This window comes from Orycteropus afer, unplaced genomic scaffold (assembly GCF_000298275.1).
Source record: "Orycteropus afer afer isolate SDZICR_OR568_19922 unplaced genomic scaffold, OryAfe1.0 scaffold00075, whole genome shotgun sequence".
Classification (NCBI taxonomy): domain Eukaryota; kingdom Metazoa; phylum Chordata; class Mammalia; order Tubulidentata; family Orycteropodidae; genus Orycteropus; species Orycteropus afer.
The window spans coordinates 1,879,595-1,905,613 of NW_006921662.1; the positions used below are offsets into that span (position 1 = coordinate 1,879,595).

The following is a 26,019-nucleotide window of genomic DNA, read 5'->3' on the forward strand; positions in this document are numbered from 1 at the left end:
TTCAAACCCACCAGCCACTCCTTGGAAGGAAGGTTGGGCAATCCTACTTCCGTAGTGATACTGCCTCAGAAACTCAAGGAGGGGTCGCTATGAGTAGGGGCTGACTCGACGGCACATAACAACAACAACAACATAACCAGAAATACCTCATCGTGGAGTGTATTCAGTGCAAATTAGTATCATTTGAAGAGATTCTATATTTAAACTATCACAACAATAAGAAACCACTTTCTTCCCAATTTCACTTTGTACTTACTTTACACTGTAAGTTGTCTTCATTCATTCTGCTTCTATTGTCTTTTATGTTCTTTCATTCTCATTTATTATTTATAACATGAAAATTTGAAAATTACTGATTAATTTGGTTTTATATCCATCTATTAAACTGTTTTTATATTCATCTATGCATTTATAAAAAGCTACTCAAATCAAGTGTTAACAGTTTTCTGATATATGATAAATATATAAAGAAAAAGCAGGAAATTATGTGAAGTCTCTAAAAATGTTGTAAGGGAGTTATCTAACTGGTATCAATAGTCAAAATTATACTTCCTAGTATAATTTCTTATTCTATAAAATTTCCCTCCTACAATAAAAGGACAAATAACTTTTACTTTTTTTTCTTACTATACTTCTTTCCCTTTTCCACACAAATAGAATAATTTTCTGTTGATCACTGTATATGTTGATCACATATAAAGTTTGTTAACTTTTCTATCAATATGGAAATAATTTCAATTGCTTTTCGATGGATATTTAACACAAAATAAATATTGTAGTATTTGCATAAATCAAAAAGTATATATTATAAACCATTAATTTTCTTGGGGACATGTTTTTCTAAAACTTGCAAGTAAATTTATCTACTTCAACTATCTTTGTGAAAAAATTATAAAAACATAGTATCATAATCAAAATAGATTTGTGGTATTACAATTTTCTAATAAATGATGAATCTACCAAGTAAATTAATTAATAAGTTATACAAATATTAACATATTCCTACTTCTCTGTTGTTGTTGTTGTTGTTATGTGCCATCGAGTTGGCCCCTCCTTGAGTTGCCGAGGCAATATCACTACGGAAGTAGATTGCCCAGTCTTCCTTCTGAGGAGTGGCTAGTGGGTTTGAACCTCCAGCCTTCTGGTTAGCAGTAAAGTGCCTGAGGCACTATGCTACCAGAGCTCCTTACCTCTCTTTAGTAGAGTATATAAAATAGTAATTGGGGAAAAAAATTTCTTTGCTAATAATTTTGTTAGGAGCTCCGGTAGCATAGTGCCTAAGGCACTTGACTGCTAACCAGAAGGCTGGCAGTTCAAACCCACCAGCCACTCCTCGGAAGGAAGGTTGGGCAATCCTACTCCCGTAGTGATACTGCCTCGGAAACCCAAGGAGGGGTCGCTATGAGTCAGGGCCGACTCGACGGCAAACAACAACAACAACAACAATAACTTTGTTACTTCCACTGTCATGTTACTTAGGCTGAATATGTGTCTATGCCTTTAGGAACTGCCCTGGTTTGAAAATGTGAAGATAATATATTCATTGGGTAATAACCAATAGTCATTTATCCCAATTGTTTTGAGAAAATGTTTTTCCTGTGAAAACGACCAAGGTAAACCTAAATTTATCATTCAAAACAAGCAAGAGAACAAAACAGTATATTTTAAAAGCAAAGGAAAATACATTCAATTTTTCTTTAAATAATAATTAAAGACTTCATGTAACACATTCATATCCTGTGGCATACTGGCAGTCATTTCAAACCAGTAAGCAACTAATTTTGAACTCTTTGCTTTCTATTTGTCCATTTCTTTCTCATCCAAGACACCATGTGACATACCACTGTTTCTGATGGTCTGGTCCTAAATTAGATTTTGTGACAAGAGACTAAGGGAACATCCTGATTAATATTTGCATTCACAGATATTTGAAGTATGCATTAAACAAAGTATAGCCAAATACAATATGTACAGTGGTCACATCTATCCCTTGTAAACATATCTTAAGGAGCCCTGATGGTGCAGTGGTTAAAGTGCTCAGCTGGTAACACAAAGGTCAATGGTTTGAACTCACTAGATGCCCCATAACAGAAAGTATAGCATTCTGCTCCCGTGAAGATTACAACCTTGGAAATTTTGGTTTTTAAATTTTGCTTTTGAAAGTCATTCTCCCTGAACATTCAAATCTTATGCTTAGGTATTAGAACATAATTTAAGCAAGTTAAATCTTCTAATCATCTACTTTTTTTGTGAAAAAATGAAATTCCAAAGTAATATAATTCAAAATCTCCCAAGATAAAGCAAATACTTTTTGTTTGTCCCTGGTGGGCTTTTTCCCTTAGCCTGAGGGCACTGATACATTAGCCTGATTGCACTGATGCATTAGCCTGATTGCACCAGGCCTATTCTGCTGACTCTAGCTTGCAATACCTCCTCTTTCCCAGCTCTCATGGTTCCCGTGTGGGACAGTTCTACTCTGCCCTATAGTGTTGCTATGAATCAGAGTTGACTCAATGGCAATAAGTTTAGTTTTGTCTTGGTTTTAGACATATCTGTAATTATATACTTACAGGATATCATAAATGCAGTATGCTCTCTACAAATATAGTTAAAAAAGATTCACTCACAATCTCTCTTTCTGTACACTTTTGTTGCCTCTGTTGTCACTATAACTGTAAAATACTTTTCTGTTTTCCAAATATCTTATTGTCATGAGATGTCGGACTTAAAAAAATTCTGTATCTTTTCTGTTTTTTCTTCTGTATTTCCAATTGCATTTTGTGACTATGGCATTTATGTTACTGCATAGTAAAATAAAACTTTTGTTTCTGCATCTTCTACTTCTTATCCTCTGCTGATAACTATCTTTGTTTTGACTGTGTCTTGCTTGGTAATATGTCCAACAAACCAGGAATACATAGATAAGTACCATATTAACGAGCACAAAAACACTAGAATAGATTTTTCTGAATTTTGATCTCTTTCCCCAGACGTAACACTGCAAGTAAGCACCTGTAGTGGTCAAGGTCTAGTTCTCATATAACTTTAACCTCTGAGAGGAAATCCTCTAGTTGATATTCTAGTATTGGCTACATTCCTAATTGTTCTCATTATTGGTTTATATTGTCCCTGCCAAAGCTAACTATGGTTCACCCTAGCATTATTATTTTAATATTTTTATTTTGATAAGGATAATACTCAGTCTACATAGGATGAAGCTTGTCATAATATAGCTAAGTGAGAAAACATGTAATATTTGATAATACTAGTGGTATAATGATGCCTTAAGAATATTTATCATGTCAAGCACAATAAAAACCAAAAAAAAAAAAAAAAAAAAGAAATCAAATGAAGTATTGCATTGGGAAAAAAAAGAATATTGATCACATCAGTCTGCGTTCTCATTTTCCTTATGTCCTTCAACACATTTAAAATAGTTGCTTTAAAACACTTGTGTGCTAATTCCACCATCTGGGTCATTGTGGGGTTGATCTTTGTTGATTAAATTTCTGTTGCTTTGTCTAATAATTTTGGATTGCATCCTGGACATTGTAAATTGTATGTTGTTTTGGATTGTTGTATATTCTTCTGAATAATATTGTTTATTTTCTTTCAGCAAGCAGCTAATCAGCTAACTTAAACTCCAGACTCTCTGGTGTTCCCTCTAGAGTGAGCAACAGCTGGAATCTGTGTTCAGTTCTTTTAACTTAAGCTGGACTCCTTGGAGTCTGTTCCTCATGTACAGAATTAAGGGATCAGCTAGAGATGTGGGCAAAGAGTATTTGCAGAATTCGATGTTATCTCTCTACTCTTTTTCCCATAATTTCTACCTTCGTTTTCTAGCTATTGTTGTAACCCTTAACACTTTACTCTGGTTCTCCAAGCCAGTAAAATTGCAAATTTCTCTCCTAGTTTTAGTCAACCCACGTGATGACAACTGGAGCCTACCTTTAGGCAAAAACTTAAAAGCAAACAAAATAAAAACAAATAAACATGAATCTTACCATTGCCCTCCAATCTAAGAAGTTTCAACCTCCCTACAGTTTTTACCTCCTTTTAGTCATTTACCGGTGCCTTCAGATAGTGGTTTTGGCTATTTTATTGAAATTTTATAATTGTTATTTGCACAGAGGTTGTCTGATAGGAGCTACTTTGCTATTACCAAAAGCAGAAATTGTAATTCTAATATTGGTAATCTTGTTGTTGTTGTTATTGTTGTTGTTATGTGCCATCGAGTCAGACCCAACCCATAGCGACACCTCCTTGGGTTTGGTAATCTTAGACTGTATTAAGATAAATTGGTCACAGAATAAGAGATGTAGTTTTACTTCTGACTTTCACACCCTCCAGTTTACTCTAAAAGTACAAATTTTACTTCTGGGCTCCATGTTCAAAGGAAAATTTTGATGACTGCCAGCTTTTCCAGAGACTAGTGTTTTAGAAACAGTGTAAGAATAAGGGGATTTGTTTTCAGTACAAAAGAAAAGACATAAGGAAGGCATGGATCTGCCCTCAAACATGAATTGCTATCATGAGGATTTTTAAAAAGTAGATTTATTCTATATTGATATGAAACTCATTGCCATTGTGTTGATTCCAACTCACAGTGACCCTATGTACCATATGTACCACATTAATGAACACAGAGTAACAGCCCCATAGGCTTTCCAAGGCTATCAATCTTTATGGAAGCAGAATACCACATCTTTCTTCCACTGAGGGGTTCACACTGCCAACATTTTGGTTAACAGCCAAGTGCTTAACCACAGTGCCATCAGAGCTCCTTATATTGATATACAGAATATAAATAAGCAAATGGGTGGTAGGAAAATCTCAAGTCAGCATACGGGGGAAAATTTGACGTTAGAATTGTTCAATAATGCAATGGGTTCATAGAAATCACAATGAGCTCCCATCCTGAAAGGATTCAAATAAAATCTAAATGACCATACACCAAAAATATTTTAAAGAGTATTGCATTAATTTGTTATTGTTTTTGTTAGGCACCACTGAGTCAGTTCTGACTCATAGCAAGCGTAGGTACAACAGAACAAATCATTGTCTAGTCCTGCACCATCCTCACAATCCTTGCTGTGTTTGAGCCCATTGTTGCCACCACTGTGTAAATCCAACTCATTGAGGGTCTACCTCTTTTTCCCTGACCCTCTAATTTACAAAGCATGATGGCTTTCTTCAGGGACTGGTCTCTCCTGATGAGATGACCAATTTTCACTTCTAAGGAGCATTCCAGCTGTATTTCATCCAAGACAGATTTATCATTCCTGGCATAATAGACCATATGATTGTCCAATTCAAAATGGCCAATGCCAGTCCATTTCAACTCACTAATGCCTAGGATATCTATCTTTATAAATTCTATTTAATTTTTTATGAGGAGCTCTGGTAGCATAGTGCCTAAGGCACTTGACTGCTAACCAGAAGGCTGGCAGTTCAAACCCACCAGCCACTCCTCAGAAGGAAGGTCGGGCAATCCTACTTCTGTAGTGATACTGCCTTGGAAACCCAAGGAGGGGCCGCTATGAGTCGGGGCTGACTTGATGGCATACAACAACAACAACAATTGTTTATGACTTCCAATTTTCTTAGATTCATACTTCGTACATTCAAAAAACCCCACCAAACTCACCACTGTCAAGTTGGTTCCGACTCATAGCAATCCTTCCTTGGATTTCTGAAGAGGTATCTCTGGTAGCGTAGTGCCTAAGGCACTTGACTGCTAACCAGAAGGCTGGTGGTTCAAACCCACCAGCCACTCCTCGGAAGGAAGGTTGGGCAATCTACTTCCAAAGTGATACTGCCTTCGAAACCCAAGAAGGGGTCCCTATGAGTCAGGGGCGACTCGGCACATAACAACAACAACATCTCTCCAGAAGTAGATTGTCTAGTCTTCCTTCTGAGGAGTGGCTGGTGGGTTTGAACCATCAGCCTTCTGATTAGCAGTCAAATGCCTTAGACATTATGTCACCAGAGCTCCTTTGTACATTCCACATTCTGATTATTAATGGATGTTTGTTTCTTCTCATTTTGAGTCATATCATATTAGCAAACAAAGGTCCCAAAAGCTTTATTCCATCCATCATTAAGGTCTCTCTAATTTAATGCAAGCTCTTCCCCAGTTGTATTTTGAGTGCTTTCCAACCTGAGAGGCTTATCTTCTGTCACTATAGCAGATAGTTACACTGCTATTCATAAGGTTTTCAGTGGCCAATTTTTTTCAAAAGTGGGCTGCCATGTCCTCACATGTCTGGAAGCTCCACTGAAACATATCCACCAAAGATGACCCTGCTGGTATTTGAAATATCCCTGGCATAGCCTCCAGTATCACAACAAAATACAAGCCACCACAGTATGACAACTGAGAGATAAGTTGAGTTGTGGTGTGCATTGATTAGGAGAGATGATTGTGCTTGGCAACTCTTTGCTTTCTATGCTTACCTGATTAAGCACAACTAATACACTTTCTATAGATAAAATACAGACTCTTATGTGTATTATTCATGATAGATAAATTATAGGATAAATTGAGTAATTTTTATTTTATTTATTTTATTTTTTATTTTATTTATTTACTTATTTATTTTGAGCAAACTGTTGTATGGAGAGCTGAATAACTGACTAAGATCACCTGATACTTTGGAGAAAGTGAAAATTGGGAAGGAAACATCTGGATTTTTTAGATCATTAACAAATTAAGCCAAGTTACAGTGAAGAAATTTTTGAAAATGAGGAATCTTCTTAAGACTGTATTTTTAGATGGACTGATTTATTATACTGCTTCCTCTAAAACTGAAAATCTAACACCATCAACTTTGCCCCATTTACCATCTGAAAGGCAACATCATCAACCAGACCAAGGATGAGCTTGGCCTGGCTGCTTGTCATGTGCTTCCCATGCATGCACAGGCATTTCTGAGCAATCTTCAAGATCTGAGCTGCTTCACAATCAATCATTTCAAGGCATGGTCTTCAATAGAATCAAGACAGACATCCAAGATAAAACAGCATTTAGCAAAGTTTATTGGAGTGGTGTTTTCTTTTTAAATTTTTAATATTAGAGAAATATTCTATTATAAATTGGAGAGCATACTTTATTGCAAGAAAAGCTGATTCTCTCAATAGTTACATAGAAGTACCTTGAAATACCAGATTGAACTATGTTGTTGTTGTTGTTATGTGCCATCGAGTTGGAGCTGACTCATAGCAACCCCTCCTTGGGTTTCTGAGGCAATATCACTACAGAAGTAGATTGCCCCATCATCCTTCTGAAGAGTGGCTGATGGGTTTGAACTGCCAGCCTTCTCATTAGCAGTCAAGTGCTTTAGGCACTATGCCACCAGAGCTCCTAGATTGAACTATATGAAATTGCATATGTTTGACATTTTTTGATCTACAAAAATGGCAAGTTCATGTAGTTTCATTTATTACACAATAAGTGCCTGATATATTCCAGAATGCAGGTCCCTGAGGGGAGCAAATAGTGTGTGGTCAGCTACTAACAGAAAGGTTAGTGGTTTGAATCCACCCAGAGGCACGGCAGAGGAAAAGCCTGACCATCTACTTCTGTGAGATTACAACCTTTGAAAACAGTTTTCCTCTAAAACACATTGGATTGCCATGCATTATAATCAACTATATAGCAATGGGTTTGTTTTTGTTTTTGTTCATATTAATATTCTAGGATGTTTCTCCTAAATTTTGGGTTATTAATGTAGAATTGAGAATCAAAGAGAGAGAAAAAAAAAGACTCTTAGAAATCAGCTAATCCAACTCTTTATATAAAAGATGAATTTAAGGCTTGCAGAAAGTGTGCTTCATCTAATCTGTTGTTGTTATGTGCCGTCGAGTCGGACCCGACTCATAGCGACCCCTCCTTGGGTTTCCAAGGCAGTATCACTATGGAAGTAGATTGCCCCATCTTCCTTCCAAGGAGTGGCTGGTGGGTTTGAACCGCCATCCTTCTGGTTAGCAGTCAAATGCCTTAGGCACTACGCCACCAGAGGTACTTTTAAAACAGTCACTGTATCATTAGCATAGTGCCTAAGGCTATCCAGCTTTTGCATGCATATGTGGCAATTGAAAATATCATGGCTTGAGTCAGGTTCACCTTAGTCTCCACAGAGACATCTTTGCTCTTTAACACTGTAAAGAGGCCTTTTGCAGTAGATTTGCCCAATGTACCATGTCATTTGATTTCTTGACTGCTACTTCCATGGGTATTGACTGTGGATCCAAATAAAATGAAATCTTTGACAACTTCAATATTTTCTCCATTTATCACAAAGTTGCTGATTGGTCCAGACACCTTCAATGGCACTGTTTTAAATTTGAGAGATTCTGACGTTTATTATTTCAGCTTTTTCTTTCACAATAACTCTAAGAAGCATTATTATCTTGATAGATGCAGAAATGATAACTTAAAGAGGATACATGTCAAATGTCTAGGAAGCATCAGAACTGGGATTCAGCCTAATCTCCTATTTTCAAATTTAATGCTTACAAAAGGATTGTGATCTGTCAGTTACAACATAGAAATGAGATTTTAGACTAATTAGCAAGGGGTTCCCTTGCTATTGTGATCCAAGATGGCCAACAAAATGTTATCCATGATTAAAAATTATTTGGAAAACCAAATAGGAACTCTTTTCTAATTCAAACCTAGAACTCTGGTGCTGGTCGTCACATCTGTAGAAAGAGATGACACAAGTAGAGTTGCTACAGAAAGGTTAATAAGACTAATAATGGGACATTGGTGGTTCAGTAGTAGAATTCTTGCTTTCCACAGGGGAAATCCAAATCCAATCCCTGGCCAATACACCTTGTGCACAGCCTCCAGTCATCTGTTGGTGACAGTGTTCATGTTGCTATGATGCTGAGCAACTTTGAGAAGACCTTCTAGTCTAAGACAAACTAGGAAAAAAGGCCTGGTGATCCACTTCCCAAAATCAGCAAATGAAAACCCTCTGTCTGACAACAGTCATATCCCATTGTGCATGGGGTTTCCATGAGTCAGGGACACATCCAACAGCAGCTACCAACAAAAACAATAAGACTAATAGATGACAGGACCTTGGGGCATGGGCAGAAGTATTTAATAACAAAAATCACTCTTCCTCCTGGCTATAGGAAAGGTCTAAACATACATGTAAATTAACAGATGGCCTGCCTGAGGAAACTTGTTCAGCAAGTTCCAGAATTCCAGGATATGGGGCATTCATTGAGACCCAGTTAGTCTAGCAAGTGGTAAGAAACTCTTATCACAATGAATCCCAAACTTACAAAACTCATTAACCCAGGAGAGCAAGGGAGAAAATAAAAACACGTTTAGCAGAGGCTTGGAGTCCATGAGTGAATGACCGAATCATAAATGGTTTCTGAGAGGGTTAGAGCTCTGTTTACCCATGAAGGCTGATGTCATGGATGATGCTAGCTGGCCCACAGCTTCAAGGCTTCTGTAAAACAGAGTACTGGGCCAGTGAGCCAGAGTCCTCCTGTGTATGGCAATCTCTTTATGCTCCAAATTTGGACTGCAGGAAAGAGGCCCCCAGAGCAACATTTTCATCAAATCAGTTTTAAAAATCACAGTCACTTACCACTGAGTTTCTACTAATTAGCATTCAGGAAGGAGTAAATATAGCACTAAAATAAGAAACGGTGCTTAAATGTTATTTTGATGCATTATCAAAAACTGAAATCAGATCTAATTCATTTCATTAATCTGTTTTCCTTTCATCTTTTCACACATTATTAAGATTTCTGCTTCACCAAGTATAATTAATGTTCTTCATTTCTTAATATGAGGTCATCACTGCAGGCTTCACAGAAATCATATAACATAGATTTCTACCTTCAGAACACATTTCTTCATGTGTCCAAAATAGCACAAGAACTGGTGATTCAGAGAATGGGACTCTGGGATTGCAGGCAGAAGTGAATTGTTGATGTTAAGCCCCAGACAGACATGGGAAATAACTAGGTTGATTTTACCAGTTGATTGGCTGACCAAACCTAGCAGCTTTTAGTTACTTGTTAAATTAGTTTCATCATCTTTAAAATCTCCCTGAAATGATCATAGTCTTGCTACATTTTTGGACTTTGTGGAAATTGGTTTTTTAAATAATTTACTTATTCATCATTTCTGTGGTTGTATGCTGTCAAGTCAGTTCCTACTCACAGCAACCCTATATGACAGGTGGAACTGCCCAATAGGGTTTTCTAGGCTGTAATCTCTGGGGAGCAGATCATTAGATCTTCTCTTCCACAGAATGGCTGGTGGATTTGAACTTCCACCCTTTCAGTTAGCAGCCAAGCAATCAACCATTGCACCACCAGGCTCCTATCTATCATTTACTGAGGACTTATAACAGGTTCTTATATGTCTCAGCCCTCGAGGAGGCTATTTATAAGAATGTAATGACTTCCATGCAGAGCTCCTCCATAAAATCTCTAATTTTGTATATCATGAAGCAATGTGAAATGTGCTTATAATGATATATGTTGATTATGACAAGGGTGACAATATTATTTATTGTCCAAACTGGAGTGCCGTGAGCATAAAATGGAACACTATAAATAATTATGCTAGGACAGCAGCCTAAACCACAATATTCTGGGCAAACTAGGACATACCCTAGTTATGATCCACTCTCAAGAATGCATTATGTTTAACTCCCATTCCTTTCAAAATGTAGCTGAAGTCTATCAAAGATCATTCCAGAAATCAGGTCTACATGTTGCAAACCAATTAATTACCCAATGACTCACACCAAACAATAAGTGGATTGCATATTGTCATTTATCACTTTCTTGAATTATCTTCCTTTGCACTCAAGAACTTTTGGCATCAGTTCATCTAACAAAAATAGAGTTGTTAACAATTGCTAACAAAACTGGTAGCATATAACTGAATATCATTCTGTTGCCTAGTTTAATATGACATGAATTTGGTTTCTTCTGATTATAATTTAAAAAAAGGAAGTGCGTATGTTTTTATGTAATATGGATTTTTTTTCTTCTTGAATGACTAATGTTATCTTTAGGAATTGAGGTTGCAGCTCATTGAATCTACCACTACATATCATCAGTAAGAACAAATAGAATGACATATAGATTATTTGTTAAACTCCAAGGATTTTTATTTGGACAGATTCAAATATCAAGATGATTGACTTGAAATTGAATTGCTTCAATACTACTTCTATTTAAAATACTTATTCATGGATTTGTTGTTGTTGTTGTTATTTGCCGTTGAGTCGGCCTCGACTCATAGTGACCCCTCCTTGGGATTATACATATATAATTTTCCTGATCTTCATAAAATTATAAAAGAGTCTTTCTAATTGGGCATAAAGAGAATTGCTATTATCTCTTTTCTGACTAATGTAAGTACTGAAATACAAATTTGTTTCATATAGAATGACTATAGAAATTCATGTAAAATTTCTACTTGCATACAGAAATGAAACAGCATATTAAACATAGCATCCAAAAACAAATTATATTTTCAATGAACTTCATTTGATCATTTGGAAAGCATATTCGTGATTACTTCATTGTCTATCTGAGTTTTTGTTCCACAAATAGCTGTGAATACATATTACTTCCACCCACCTCCTCTAACACTTCTTTGATAATCCTACATTGATAACAAGACAATTATATAAAGGAAAACCGCTGAGGTACATGTAAATTGTTTTTTATAGTGGTAATGTACATATTAATCCCTAATAAATGAATGAAATCACTCCCATTAATACTTAAAACTCAAGGAAAAAATTACATTTTAAAACTAGTATGTTGCTTTGAATTTGTCAAGAGTTAGCATCATGTCATGTTCATCATAGGTACTCAACAAATATTAACTGACTTGCTGATATAATGAATGTAGAGTTTTTGCAATAAGCACAAAGTAGTAGTCTTCCACTGTTGAGAAGTATTGGGGGTGTGCATTCCGCTTGCCCTGTAGTTACTGAAATTAAGATGAAAATGATAGTACATAAATCAAGTACAGAAAATTGTTCCATTTTCCCCATCAAATTCACAGGATGAAAAAGACAAGGGTCGGACGTTAGTAGCCACTTTACTGATGATGGTATCTTAGAGATAAGAGAGCCACACTCTCCATTAGAGAAGTTTTCTATCCAAAGATCAAATGCACAGATACCTTATTATTAATATTGAAGTGGGATTTAATATGAATTAGTCTTTTCTGAATTATTCATACTTATTCAATCTGTATGATGAGCAAATAATCTGAAAAGCTGGACTATATGAAGAATATGGCATCTAGATTAGAGGAAGAATCATTATCAACCTACGATACACTGACAACACAACTTTGCTTGCTGAAAGTGAGGATGACTTGAAGCACTTACTGATGAAGATTAAAGAATACAGTCTGCAATATGGACTACATCTCAATATACAGAAAACAAAAATCCTCACAACTGGACCTGTAAGCAGCATCACGATAAGTGGAAAAAAGATTGATATCGTCAAAGACTTGACATTGCTTGGTTCTACAATCGATACCAATGGAAGCAGCAGTCAGGACATCAGATGTATAGCACTGGGCAAATTGGCTGCAAAGGACCTCTTTCAAGTGCTGAAGAGCAAAGATGTCTCCTTGAGGACTAAGGTGCGCCTGACACAAGCCATGATATTTCCAATCGCCTTATATGCATGTAAGAGCTGGACAATGAATAAGGAAGACTGAAGAAGAGTTGATGCTTTTGAGTTGTGGTGCTGGCGAAGAATGCTGAAAGTACCATGGACTGCTAAAAAAACTAACAAATCTGTCCTGGAGGAAGTGCAGCCAGAATACTCCTTGGAAGAGAGAATGGCCAGACTTTTTCTTGCCTTTGGGCATGTTGTCAGAAGGAACCATTCCCTGGAGAAGGATGTCATGCTTGGTAAGGTGGAGGGTCGACAAAAGAGGGGAAGGTCCTCAACGAGATGGATTGACACAGTGGCTGCGGTCAAGTATAGCAAGGGTCATGGAGCTGGCGCAGGACCAGGCAGTGTTTCATTGTGCTGTGCATGGGGTCGCTATGAGTCGGAGATGAATTGACAGCACCTAACAACAACAACAGTCTTTTCTGAACTAAACCTAGAAATTGTTTATATCCATGAAGACATGGGCCCTGCCCTGTAACATAATCACAATGACACCAAGGACATCCTCAGAGGAGCTCTCTAGGACATATTAAATTTGACTGCCCTTTTGCTTTAGAGAAGGGTTACACTATATCAGGATGGACAGGGCCTCTCAAAATATTAATAACTCTTTTCTTGGCTTAGGGGGAGATTATCCTGAAAATAATTTAAGTATGGTTGAATTATTAAATTCCAAGTCCTTCTAATCCAGCTCTTCTAAAGCCAGTAAAAGGAGAAGTGACCACTGTTGCAACTTTGAAAAAAAAAAAAGACATTTTAAAGGATATGCCACTCATCACCCTTTGAACCTTGAAATCTCATTTCATTCATCTTTGCCCAGTGAAATAAATTCTTTCTCAAAATTTTTCCAAGGAAACCTTCCTTGGTCCTCTCACCCCACCCAGTCAGGGTTAAGAGCATTTTCTTGTTCCTACATCATCCTAAATGAACCTCTTTCATACCAAACCTGTTGCTGTCAAGTCAGTTCCGACTCATAGTACCTCCATATGTGTCAGAGTAGAATATACTCCTTGGGATTTCCGATAGCTGATTTTTCAGAAGAAGAGTCTAGGCCTTTCTTTGAAGGTGTGTCTGAGTGGATTTGAACCTCCAAAGTTTTGAATAGCAGCCAAACACGGTAACTGCTTGCACCATCCAGGAACTTGGTCATAGCACTTAATAATAACACACTAATATTTGTGGAGTGATTACTCTGAGCCAGGCACTATGCTAAGGTCATTATAAGCATTATCTTAATTATTTTTATTAAAATTCTCAAGCATTAGTTATTATTAATTTCCCCATATTTCTGTGGAGAACATAAAGTCAGAGGGACACACTGGGATGTGTAAACCTAATCATTTATATACATTGAAATGGCCTCTCTTTGCCTGCCTTGTCCACCATCATGCAAGCTACAAGAAATAGGGGAAATGTCTTGCTTATCTTTGTAACTTCAGGGCCTGGTAATTGGGCCTGGGACAGAATAGATGCTACAGTATTTGCTGAAGGAATAAATGCATGGATGAATAAATGGTGCATGGAGTGCACAGAGGAGGAAATTATGACATTTCCAAGAATGAGGAGAGCAGGAAAAACATCACAGAGAAAATACTTGAGCCAGATTTTAAAGAATAAATAGGAATTTACTTAGCAAAACAAAAAGCAAGTCCTTTTTATATTGGAAAGATAGCTCAATTTCTGCTGGTATGTTTTTGTTTGTTTGTTCATTACTAAAGTGTTCATTTAAATTGCTTCTCATTGAAGAAATTAATTCACAAATAAAGTTGTGTGCCTGTCAGCAAAGAGAACTCAGAATGTCCAAGTTTTATTAACAAGATAAATGTGACATTGTGTTTATAATTATCCTTTGCTTTGGTTGGTTTTAGTTCTTCTTTGTATAACTGCATTTTGCTTCGTGAGGATAGAGAAGGAAAAACCTGGGAAACAAACATCAGAACCATAGACTTCCCCAGGGATCACTGAACAAGGCTTAAAGATATGAGAGAAGAAGGAAATTTATGGCACTGGCCCAAAAAGATAATAAACATCAGACAGATTGTTGAAGAGGCCCTAAGCAACAAGAGTGGAAAATATGCTGAGGAAACATAGATGGTGCCAGAAGAAAAGGAGGTTCCAGGAAAAAGCCAGAAGAATTCACTATTCTCTACTTGAGAGAGCCCTACAGCAGCCACAAGAGCTAAGGGACGTGCATGGAGATTTCTGTATTTGCCCCAAGAGCGCTGTTAATAAGACTATGTTCCACAAATCTGTTTGTCAGAAAAGCTTTACAAAGAATTTTCCAAGTGTTCTTCCCTTTCCAAATTCCGTTGAACCTAGAGGGTTTGTGCTGTCCACTCCACCTCCTCGTTGCCGATTCATCCTCCCTCTAAGCCACTGTCATCTGCGGTAACTGCTCCCAGAGGTATAAGCTGACATTCTGTGCCTCCAAACAGGAAATCTAGTGTTCTGTCATTTCATGAGCCCCACGACAACGCTTAGAGCTGCTGGAGTTGGTGCCTTCTGTGGAGGCCCTGCAACTAAAAGTATGAGAGTATCTTTCCAAAGGAGCCATTTCATCCACACATTTGTTTCTATAATATGTCAGATGATGGGTGGGACAAAGGGAGAGAGGAAGGAGGGAGGGCAATCAGGGAAATATAATATGTAATCCCTGTAATAATAATTTCAAGGAAAGAATAATCTTGTAGAAAAAAAGAAAAAGAAAGAAACTGCAAGACATTGCAAAAACAATTAACTCTTAATGTACGTTACTGAGAAAAAGCACAATATGAATTCAAAGATGTTTGGTCACTAGGAGCTAGTGCAAGAGGAGAAATTTTCATGGAAAGTATGAGAATGAAAGTAGGCCATGAAATATGAGAAAGATTACTTTGAGGATTTAAAGTGGGAGAGCATTCCAGAGAGAAAAAAGTTCATAAGTAGAGACAAAATTGTAGGAAATAAGTGTAGATGGCATGAAGATCAGAGACTAGATATAAGCCTGTCTGGAACAGGCAAAATGAAATCTGGGAAATAATGGGACATAAAATTGGATTATTTAAGGTAGAGTTAGATTATAGCTTAAAGTGCCCAATAAACGCTGTAAAAATCCAGCCAGAGAAGGACAAGACATTCCGTGACGGTCTGATCTGCAATTGATCATGGGGAGAGCACAAGACTACGCAGTGTTTCTTTCCATTATATATGGGATGGCCATGGATCAGGGACTGCTTCCATGGCAGCAAATAACAACAGAAACCTGCTCTAGTGGTTAATGTGTAAATTTGATTAACGGTCATACTAACTGGTCATCCTTGTAGGTGTACGGATATTACCCTATCACTGACAGCATTGTACTTCAGGATAGATCTTGAAATGTTCTTTTTGACAATGAATGTGATGTCATTCCTCTTGAATTTGCCATTCCCAGAATAGTAGACCATATGTTTGCCTGATTCAAAATGGCCAAAACCAGTCCATTTCAGCTCACTAATGTCTAGGATATCAATCTTTATATGTTCCATTTCATTTTGGACAGCTTCCAATTTCCCTATATTCAAACTTTGCATATTCCTCCTTCTGATTATTAATGGATGTTTATAGCTGTTTCTTCTCATTTTGAGTCATGCCATATCAGTAAATGAAGATCCGGAAAGCTTTACTCCATCCATGAAAACCTTTTGAACAGCAATGAATTGTTCTTTAACAATAATTCATTTGATTAATGAAAACTCCCCAATGATACTCTTAGAATTATCCTTCCTTAATGGATTTCCAAAGGAGCTCTGGTAGCATGGTGCCTAAGGCATTTGACTGCTACTTCCATAGTGATACCACCCCAGAAACATAAGGAGAGGTCACTACGAGTTGGGGCTGACTCAATGGCACATAACACAACAACAACAATAGATTTCTAAAGCAATATAAATTTTTTTCCAAAATATTTTTTACAATGTTATTCAGACAGATAGTTTTGTCTTGAGCAGATTTTATGGTGGGAAGAAAAGGGTGGTTTTTTAAGTATTTTATTACATATGTAATCTACTTCTGTAGTGATACCGCCTCAAAAACCCAAGGAGGGGTCATTATGAGTCGGATCCAACTCGATGGCAGTGTGTTTATTCTTTAACTCAATTTTTTATTTTTGTTCATTAAACATTTTTCACTAAGCACAATATTGTTACTATGCCTTGCTTTAAGCATCATTTTCTTTTCTTTCTCCTTCTTTTTTCTCTTTTCTGGTTCATTTGATTCTTTCTGAAGTCCTTATTCTTTAACTGAGGATTTTTAGGTGTGTGCCGTTCTTCCTTTGTCTTTCAAAGGACCGAAGATATGTTTTGTTCTAGGGAGGCTCAGGGAGAATCAGATCATTCTCCCTTCACTAAAACCAAAACACACTGCCTTCGAGTCAGATCCAACTCATAGCAACCCCTCCTTGGGTTTCTGAGGCAGTATCACTACTGAAGTAGACTGCCCAACCTTCCTTCTGAGGAGTGGCTGGTGGGTTTGAACCACCAACCTTCTGGTTAACAGTCAAATAAATACCTTAGGCACTATGCCACCAGAGCTCCTCTACTAAAAGATTGGGCAAATTTTCCTGATCAGCACCACTAAAACAGAATCTCCAGGTGCAAGAGATTTATCCTCCATCATCCTAAAGTACATACAATTTAAAAAAACGGTATTTATTGACTTTAGAGAAAGCCCAATTATGCAGACCAAAAAAAAAAAGTGAACTTATATAGAGCAGTGGATGCGGCCTGAATATATCTCTAACTAATACAATCTATTTTCAGAGCAACTGCCCAAGGGAGTTAATAGCCCAGCACACAGGAAACCCCACTGATAGTGGCACTGATGACCAGGTTTTTTTCATCTTATCTCTTCTGCCATGAGTTGTTCCTTGTCTCATATTTGGCTATCATAATGATCATAAGCTTTTCACATGTCATTTAAGCCTAACTATAAACAGTACTATTACTTCCATTTTTCAGATACAAATACTAAGGCCCAAAAATGTTAAGGGATTTACTCAGTGTCACACACTTCATCTAATCTTAAATCCTGTATTGTTTTTCAATATACAATCCTGCGTTTCCATTTCCTAAATGGATGGATTGTTTTTAAGCAGGCTACGCTACCTGAAAATTCCAGAAATGTTAACATTTCTTTATTGTAAATGAGTGTTTTAAAATAGGTACTCTTATATATAGTTTACAAAACAAAAGTTTTATATGAGACAAACTAAGTCCATGGAATTCTGTGGAATTTTTTTAATACAGTTCCAGGACTCAAATAAGAAATGTAAATGGGAAAGAGAAAGCTGCTCTATGACCCTAATGGGATCCAGTATCTATTTATTTTTACCATTAAGGTCAGCAAATGGTAAAGAAAATTCCAGCTGGCAATATGTAAATTATCCTAATTTACAACTTCTTGAGGTTAAAGGTTATATGTATAACTACATTGCCACTTAATTACCAATGTAAATGCTCTTGAATTATAGAAAGGAGCCCTGGTTGCACAGTAGTTAAGCGCTCACCTGCTAACCAAAAGGTCAGAGGTACCAACGCCCCAGCCACTCCACAGGAGAAAGATTCAGCACTATGCTTTCGTAAAGATTTACAGTCTTGGAAATCCTGTGAGGCAGTTCTACTCTTTCCTATAGGGTCACTATGAGGCAGAAGTAACTTAATGGCAATGGACGTTTTTTTTTTTTTTTTCTTTTTAATTTTAGAAACTAATATAAGTATCTCAATTTAAAAATTTATTTGCTGGAGCCTAAGTAATGATATTGAGCTTCACATTCACCCTGTGAGGTGAACTGAAGAGGTGCAAGTTCTGTTTAATTGTGCCTTCCTCCTTGAAACAGAAATCATGATGTATTTCACAGGACTCCTGTGATAAGCGTGGAGTAGTTACTTTGAGGGAGAAAACAGGCATGTTTACAAGAAGAACTCTGGGACGTAAAGAGGCTGAAACGCATTATAGGAACAATGAAGCTGAAGTGTGTAAGGGCAAAGTATTTTGTTCAATTCCCTTACTGGAATTTTGTCGTCGGTTTGCTCATTTCAATGATCACAGATTGAAACCATAAACACAAGTTCCTCCTAAGCTCCCTTGGTTCAAAATAAGGTCCAGAGAGGGTGGAACATATGAAACTGTAGAGCCTTCTCTTCAACCTGACAAACACACCAAGTGTTCCCTGGGTATGTCAGGAGCTGCTCATCATTTATGTGGAACAGTGCTGCATATGTTTTAAAATGCCATGTAATTTGTCAGGTCACAACGCTTTGAACACCCACACTATGCCTTGAAATCTGAAGTGGACAGAGAGGATAAAGAGAGACTACGTTCTGTTTGAATGTAATTTTCCAAATATAGGTGTTGAAATCATATATTAAAACAGAAGTGTGGTATGCTGTGAGTCCCTCACAGAGAATGTTGTTGTTGTTGTGCTGTCGAGTCGGACCCTACTCATAGCGACCCCTCCTTGGGTTGCTGAGGCAGTATCACTATGGAAGTAGATTTCCCAACCTTCCTTCCGAGGAGTGGCTGGTGGATTTGAACCGCCAGCCTTCTGGTTAGCAGTCAAGTGCCTTAGGCACTATGCTACCAGAGCTTGTTACAAAAATTAAAAAGTATGTTCTTATAAAGAACAGAAATTAGATTATTCCATATTTTATATACATGTAATGTGTCCTCAGAGGGAAGGTTGAGCAATCTACTTCCATAATGATACTGCCTTGGAAACCCAAGGAGGGGTCACTATGAGTTGGGTCCAACTCCATGACACATAACAACAACAACAATGCTGTCATTGCAATTTTTTTTTTTTTTACAATATAAACAATGATTATAGACATGGACCTTGCCAGATGGAGTACACCAGAGAGATTTTACCAGAGTAAAATCAGCTGCATCTGTGGAAAGAGATGATGGAGAAATATAATATCATTAGTCAGAACTAGGTCCAGAGCTGACTACGGAACAGATCATCAAATGCTCCTATGCAAGTTCAAGTTGAAACTGAAGAAAATTAAAACAAGTCCACGATAGCCAAAGTATGACCTTGATTCTATCCCACCTGATTTTAGACACCATCTCAAGAATGAATTTGACACACTGAATATCAGTGACCAAAGACCAGATGAGTTATACAATGACATCAAAGATATCATATATGAAGAAAGCAAAAGGTCATTAAAAACATAAGGAAGAAAGAAAAGACCAAAATGGATGTCAGAAGAGACTCTGAAACATGCTCTTGAATATAGTGCTAGATAGAATGGAGAAAATGATGAAGTAACAGAGGTGAACAGAAGATTTCAAAGAGCAGCTTGAGAAGACTTATAATAAAATATGCAAAGACTTAGAGTTAGAAACCCAAAAGGGAAGAACACACTTGACATTTCTCAAGCTGAACCAACTGAAGAAAAAAATCAAGCCTCAAGTTGCAATCTTGAAAGATTCTATAGGAAAAATATTGAGCAACACAAGAAGCATTACAAAAAGATGGAAAGAATACACAGAATCACTCTACCGAGAAGAATTAATTGTTCATATTCAAACATTTCAAGAGGTAGATGTCATCAAGAACTGATGGTATTGAAGGAAAAAGGCCAAACTGCACTAAAGTCATTGGCTAAAAACAAGGTTCCAGGAATTGACAGAATACCCAATGAAATGTTTCAACAAACTGATGCAACACTGGGAGTGCTCGCTCATCTATGCCAAGAAATTTGGAAAACAGCTACTTGGCCAATTAACTGGAAGAGATCCATATTTGTTCCCATTCCAAAGAAAAAGTGATCCAATGGGTTGTGGAAATTATTGAACAATATCACTAATATCATATGCAAGTAAAATTTTATTGAAAATAATTTTTAAATTTTTGCAGGGGTGCATAGCCAGGAAACTGCCAGAAATTCAAGCTGAATTCAGAAGAAGACACGGATAAAGGGATCTTTGCTGATGTCAGATGGATCTTGGCTGAAAGCAGAGAATACCAGTAAGATGTTTATTTACCTGTGCTTTCTTAACTATGCAAAGGATTGGATTGCAGGAAGACTCTATGGGTCATGATAAATTATGGATAATGTTGTGAACAATGGGAATTCCAGAACACTTAATTGTGCTCATGAGGAACCTGTACATAGACCAAATGGCAGTCATTCAAACAGAACAAGGATACATTGCATGATTTAAAATCAGGAAAGATGTGTGTCAAGGTTGTACCCTTTCACCATACTTAATCTGTATACTGAGAAAATAATCTGAGAAGATGAACTATACAAGGAAGAATATGGAATGAAGATTGGAGGAAGACACATTCACAACCTGTGATATGCAGATGAAACAACCTTGCTTGCTGAAAGTGAAGATGACTTGAAGGACTTACTGATGAAGATCAAAGACTGCAGTCTTTAGTATGGATTACACCTCAACATAAAGGAAGCAAAACTCCTCACAATTGAACCAATATGCAACCTGATGATAAATGGAGAAAAGACTGAAGTTGTGTAGGATTTCATTTTACTTGGATCCACAATCAACCCTCATGGAAGAAGCAGTCAAGAAATCAAATGACACATTACATTGGGCAAATCTGCTGCAAAAAGCCTCTTGAAAGTGGTTAAGTTCAAAGATGTCACTGTGAAGACTAATGTGCACCTGATCCAAGCCATGGCATTTTCAATAGCCTTATATGCATGTGAAAGCTTGACAATGAATAAGGAAGACTGCAGAAGAATTGATGCCTTTGAGTTACGATGTCAATGAAGAATACTGAATCATAGGCTGTCAGGAGAACAAATAAATCTGTCTTGGAAAAAGTACATCCAGAATGCTCCTTAGAAGTGAGGATGATGAGATTTCATCTCTCCTACTTTGGTCATGTTATCAGAAGGGTCATGTTATCACATGATCAAGTGATGGTCGGCAAAAAAGAGGAAGACCCTCAACAAGATGAATTGACATAGTGTCTGCAACAAAAGGGTCAAAGATAGCAGTGATTGTGACCATGACAGAGGACTGGGCAATGTTTCATTACATAGAGTCTCTATGAGTTGGAACTGCCTTGAGGGCACCTTACAACAATGACAATGCTGTGTTCTTTGATTTTGTACATAGTAATCTAGGATAATTTTTTTTACTGCATTAGAATTTCTAGAAGCAGTGAGACAATTTTACTGCATTTAGAGACTACTGAATCAATAGCCTCATCAACTGACATTATTGAATTCATGGGATTTTAAATACTACTCATAATGTAAATATAGTGAATTATTTGTGCATATTTCACATAATAATGTTCATGACGTTTTATCCTACAATTACAAGAAAATGGAAACTTCTCTATAATGGTTTTGCATGTTCGTGTCTCGAAAAGAATATAAAAACAGCTCTGCAGTTATCCCATGCTCTTAGAAAAAGTAAATCCTTTAGCCATGGGTGAAATGTGAAAGGTTTCTTAGTTTGCTCCTAAACATTCCCGTGGATCCTAATACCATTATCAGGACCAGAGGCAAAAGGCATCAATATGTTTTGGGTTCTGAGCTATAACATCTAGAAGCCACCTTTATTAGGAAATTCTTAAATGGATGTACAATTTTTAATTATGCATAAATTTCAAACTTTCTATCAAAGTCAAATTGTGCTGATGTTAGTCATACCTAATCTAGGCATTGATTCAAGAACATGCTGATGGAGTAAAAAATACATGGAAACTTGTTAACAAGAAGTACAATTATCTACATCTCAGCAAATAATGTCAGAGTGTCATATAACATGCTGAGCTCAGGCAGCCCATAGCCAATGAAGATCTCCTTCTTTTCTTCACTGTTAATATTTACAGTTGGAAGCAATATATGGCTGCAATCGAAGTGCTGCACCTAAAAAGGGAGTTGTTGACTTGATGCCGTGTTTTCTGACACTGTGAAGCACTGAAACAGCTACCTTCTTAATCATCGCCTGGTAACATCGTGTTAAAACTGGAGGGTAGCACATGGCTGTTTTATACAAGCGACAACCCTGGGAGATTTTTTCTGCATTGTTTAGTTGTTTTATTTCTTGATAGACCTGCTGGGGTGTTAAAAGCATAGGAGTAAAAGTTGTGAATGCTGGGTCTGTTTCTTTGTTCTCCTGCTGAATTTTTCAGTATCTACGCTGCCACTCTTTGTAGGTACAGGTTACTCCCAGACACCTACTATGTTTTAGGCATCTTACTAGACCCTCACAAACAAAATAGTTCCATCCATTAACCTACTTTACAGAAGATTACTCTAACATGCAAAGCCCTAAAAATATTAAACAAACATCTATGAGTAGAGAAGCGTGTCTGTGCTTAGTAAGAAACCTGAAGCGTAAAAATAGCCATTCTTCTTCTCCCAGTGTGTAAATATGTCAAATAAGGGTAACACAGTTGAAAGTGAGGGGTGGGTTTGGGATTGCATCTAGATGGTGCTTTACTGAGGGATGCAACCATGTATGTGAGGTTGTGCTAAATCTTGTAATTTGGGATATCAGTTTGCTGCTTACTTGATGTGTTACTTTGGACACATTGCTCAAGTTATTTTCTAAATAAGTGTGATGATCTTTGTATCATTAGGTTGTTGTGAAGATTAAAATGAGATGGCCTGCAAGATGGCCAGGTACATATTAATTCTCAGATTTTAATTAATTTTCCCTTTTTCCCTATTTACCACTTTTAGTTCCGCGTATCATCTTCCAGGTAATCTCATTGTAGAAAATGAACTAGAGATCTAAAAGATTAATTGCCTGGATAGCATGCACAAATTATCAAAGACCTAGCTGTCATCTTTGTAGTAGAGATAACAGAGCTGTTCTAAGTTCCCAAGACAGGAAAAGAGTCCTAAATAATAGCGAGCAAAATTCAGGAACAGTTCATGGTGATGGTTGAACAACATAATGAACTGTACATGTGGAGGTTATTGAAATGGTAAATGTTATGTTACCTATATATTTACCATAATTTTTTAAAAGGAAAAATATAGTAGCAACCAAATTTTAGTAAAAGGAAACAGTTGAAACATTCAATAGAGGCTTAGCTCCTAAGAACCACTTAATAAAAATGCCTTTTAATAGCAAGGTGATTTTTGCTCAAGTCTACCACACAAAGAGGAGTACTTGGACTGAGTTGAGCTCCCTGGTGACTCCCTTTCTCTTGCCGAAGGTGTAGCTACTCATTGTTGTTGTTAAATCGCAGCAGATGTCTTCCTTTTACACCCAGTGCTGTCAGTGGAATGCAAATGTGTCTCCTCACAACACAGAATATACTGAGGCTGTGTGTTTAATCTGTGCTGTGCAAGAAGAATGACCCTGAAAAGAACATGAACACTGAGCACGTTTGGAGAATTGGCATCAATCCTTGTAAACAGGATTGGGGAGGATTTTTCAAGTCCAGTGACTAATCATGATTTTCTTCCTGAGGCTCCCATCACAGCCATATCCCTGAGGAGAGACAATCTAAATGGTGATCGAGTAGAAAAGTTATGGACCCAAGGGAAATATTAAAACAAGGTGTAAGGGGGTTATTCTCGGTTATGGGAAAAAGAAGAGGGAGTTGTACTGCACCACAAAGTTAAAAAAGCTTGATTTAGTTTGAATTCTCAGTCCTCTGTTTCTTTGGGGATTTAGAAAACAAAATCTACCTATGTCTCATATTATTTAAGCTAGTAAGGGGAATATTTTTAGCAATTACTTCAAAATTTAAAAAAAAAATGCAATCAATTCATCTATTTAAGCATTTAAGAAAAATGCAGTAACCAAATGCAATAATGGTAGCCAGCATTGGCACCACCTGGGTATGTCCAATATTTAAGCTCCATTTGATTAATAAGGACTATGCAGAAAAGAACTTATAATTTGAGAATTTTAATAGCAAAGTATAGAGCTAAAATATAATCAAGCACTTTAGGTTAGTTATCTCATGTTTCTGTAAATAGATTTCTGAGCTGGGTAGGAAACACAAGTGTGATTTTCATGTTATTAAAGTAGCACCACTGAAATTAGTTGTAAGAAGAGATGGGGAGTCTTGGTGTTATTTGTCTTTCCAGCCATTTAGAGTAAAGGAACAGAACTCTTGGCACTCTATGTGCCACCCTTTCTTGGACAGGGATTTCCTAAGCTATTATTTCAAAAGAAGATCTACACACTTTGAATATTGTAATTAGTATGTACATAGTCTTATCCATACAGCTTAGCCATTTCAGTTACATTATATGATCTAATTTTATAATATACTATTAAATGCTGAGCTGAATTTCTGTACAGAGACAGAGTGATTTCAGTTTGACAATATTTTTGAACTAACAGGAAAATGCTTTCAGAGTGTATTTTTGTCCCCTCTGAGAAAGAATGATTTAGACGCCTCAGTACTAAGGCTAGCGTATCCTTTCTCCCAATTTTGTTCTCGGTCATTTAAGGAGACAGCTGGTAAAGTGAAACATAAGGTTTTTGTGTGTTTTCAATACTGCTCACTTTTAAACCTATAGATTTTATTTTATTTTATTTTTTATTGTGCTTTAGATTTTTAACTGAGTGGTTTATTGGGAATTTGAAAGCTTGACTTCTAAAAGAATCCTGTGATGGTACAACTGAATACCATTTTAGTCAATCAATCTTCACAATGGGAAGAGTTTTTGTCTTTTAAAAAAAAACACTGAAAGTCTATTTTTTGCTGGTTGTAAGATGCTTTTGTGTTTTAAGTTGTGACAAGCTCATAGATTTTAGTAATGCTCACTCTGGACTTACCAGCCTCTTAGCATCATAGGTCCCTTCTCTCTTTAGACACACTAAGTCTCCAACTATTTTGAAGAGAGAAAGCTGTGTAGTTAAAGGATTCCCATTAAAGCATATATGTCTTTCATCTTCTACTTGACAGACTTTGAAAGTCTGATAATTTGATGTAAACTGACAGTAACAATAGAAATAGCCACTTCTGAGATTATTTAAGAGAAGGTGCAGGGTATAGGCATCCATCAATGAAACACTGAAGAAAGGGTTTTTATTTCTGTTTGGTTTTTAAGATAAGAATAGAGTAAATGGCACAATAGATTATATAAACAAGGACTTCAATGACAAGCTGTCACAGTTAAACTCATATATTTTACATGGCTGACTTGATGCCACATTTTATCACCTACGCAAGGGGAAGCCAATTTGAGGCTGGTCCAAAATACAACCTCCGGAGTGGGGCCTGGGGCATGGCTGACATAATGTGGCAGAGCCTGGTGTAACTTGGCACTCACTTCTGCTGGGACACAGCAGGAGCTGGCACTGCTACCATCTGGGATATGTCCGACATTTAAGCTCCATTTGATT

General features: G+C 37.0%; 1 protein-coding gene across 1 annotated transcript in view; it reads left to right on the forward strand.

The window, feature by feature from the left end:
* CRB1 (crumbs cell polarity complex component 1) overlaps positions 1-26,019 on the forward strand; it is a 315,639-nt gene that overhangs the window by 273,251 nt on the left and 16,369 nt on the right. The gene's annotated exons all lie outside the window — the stretch shown is intronic.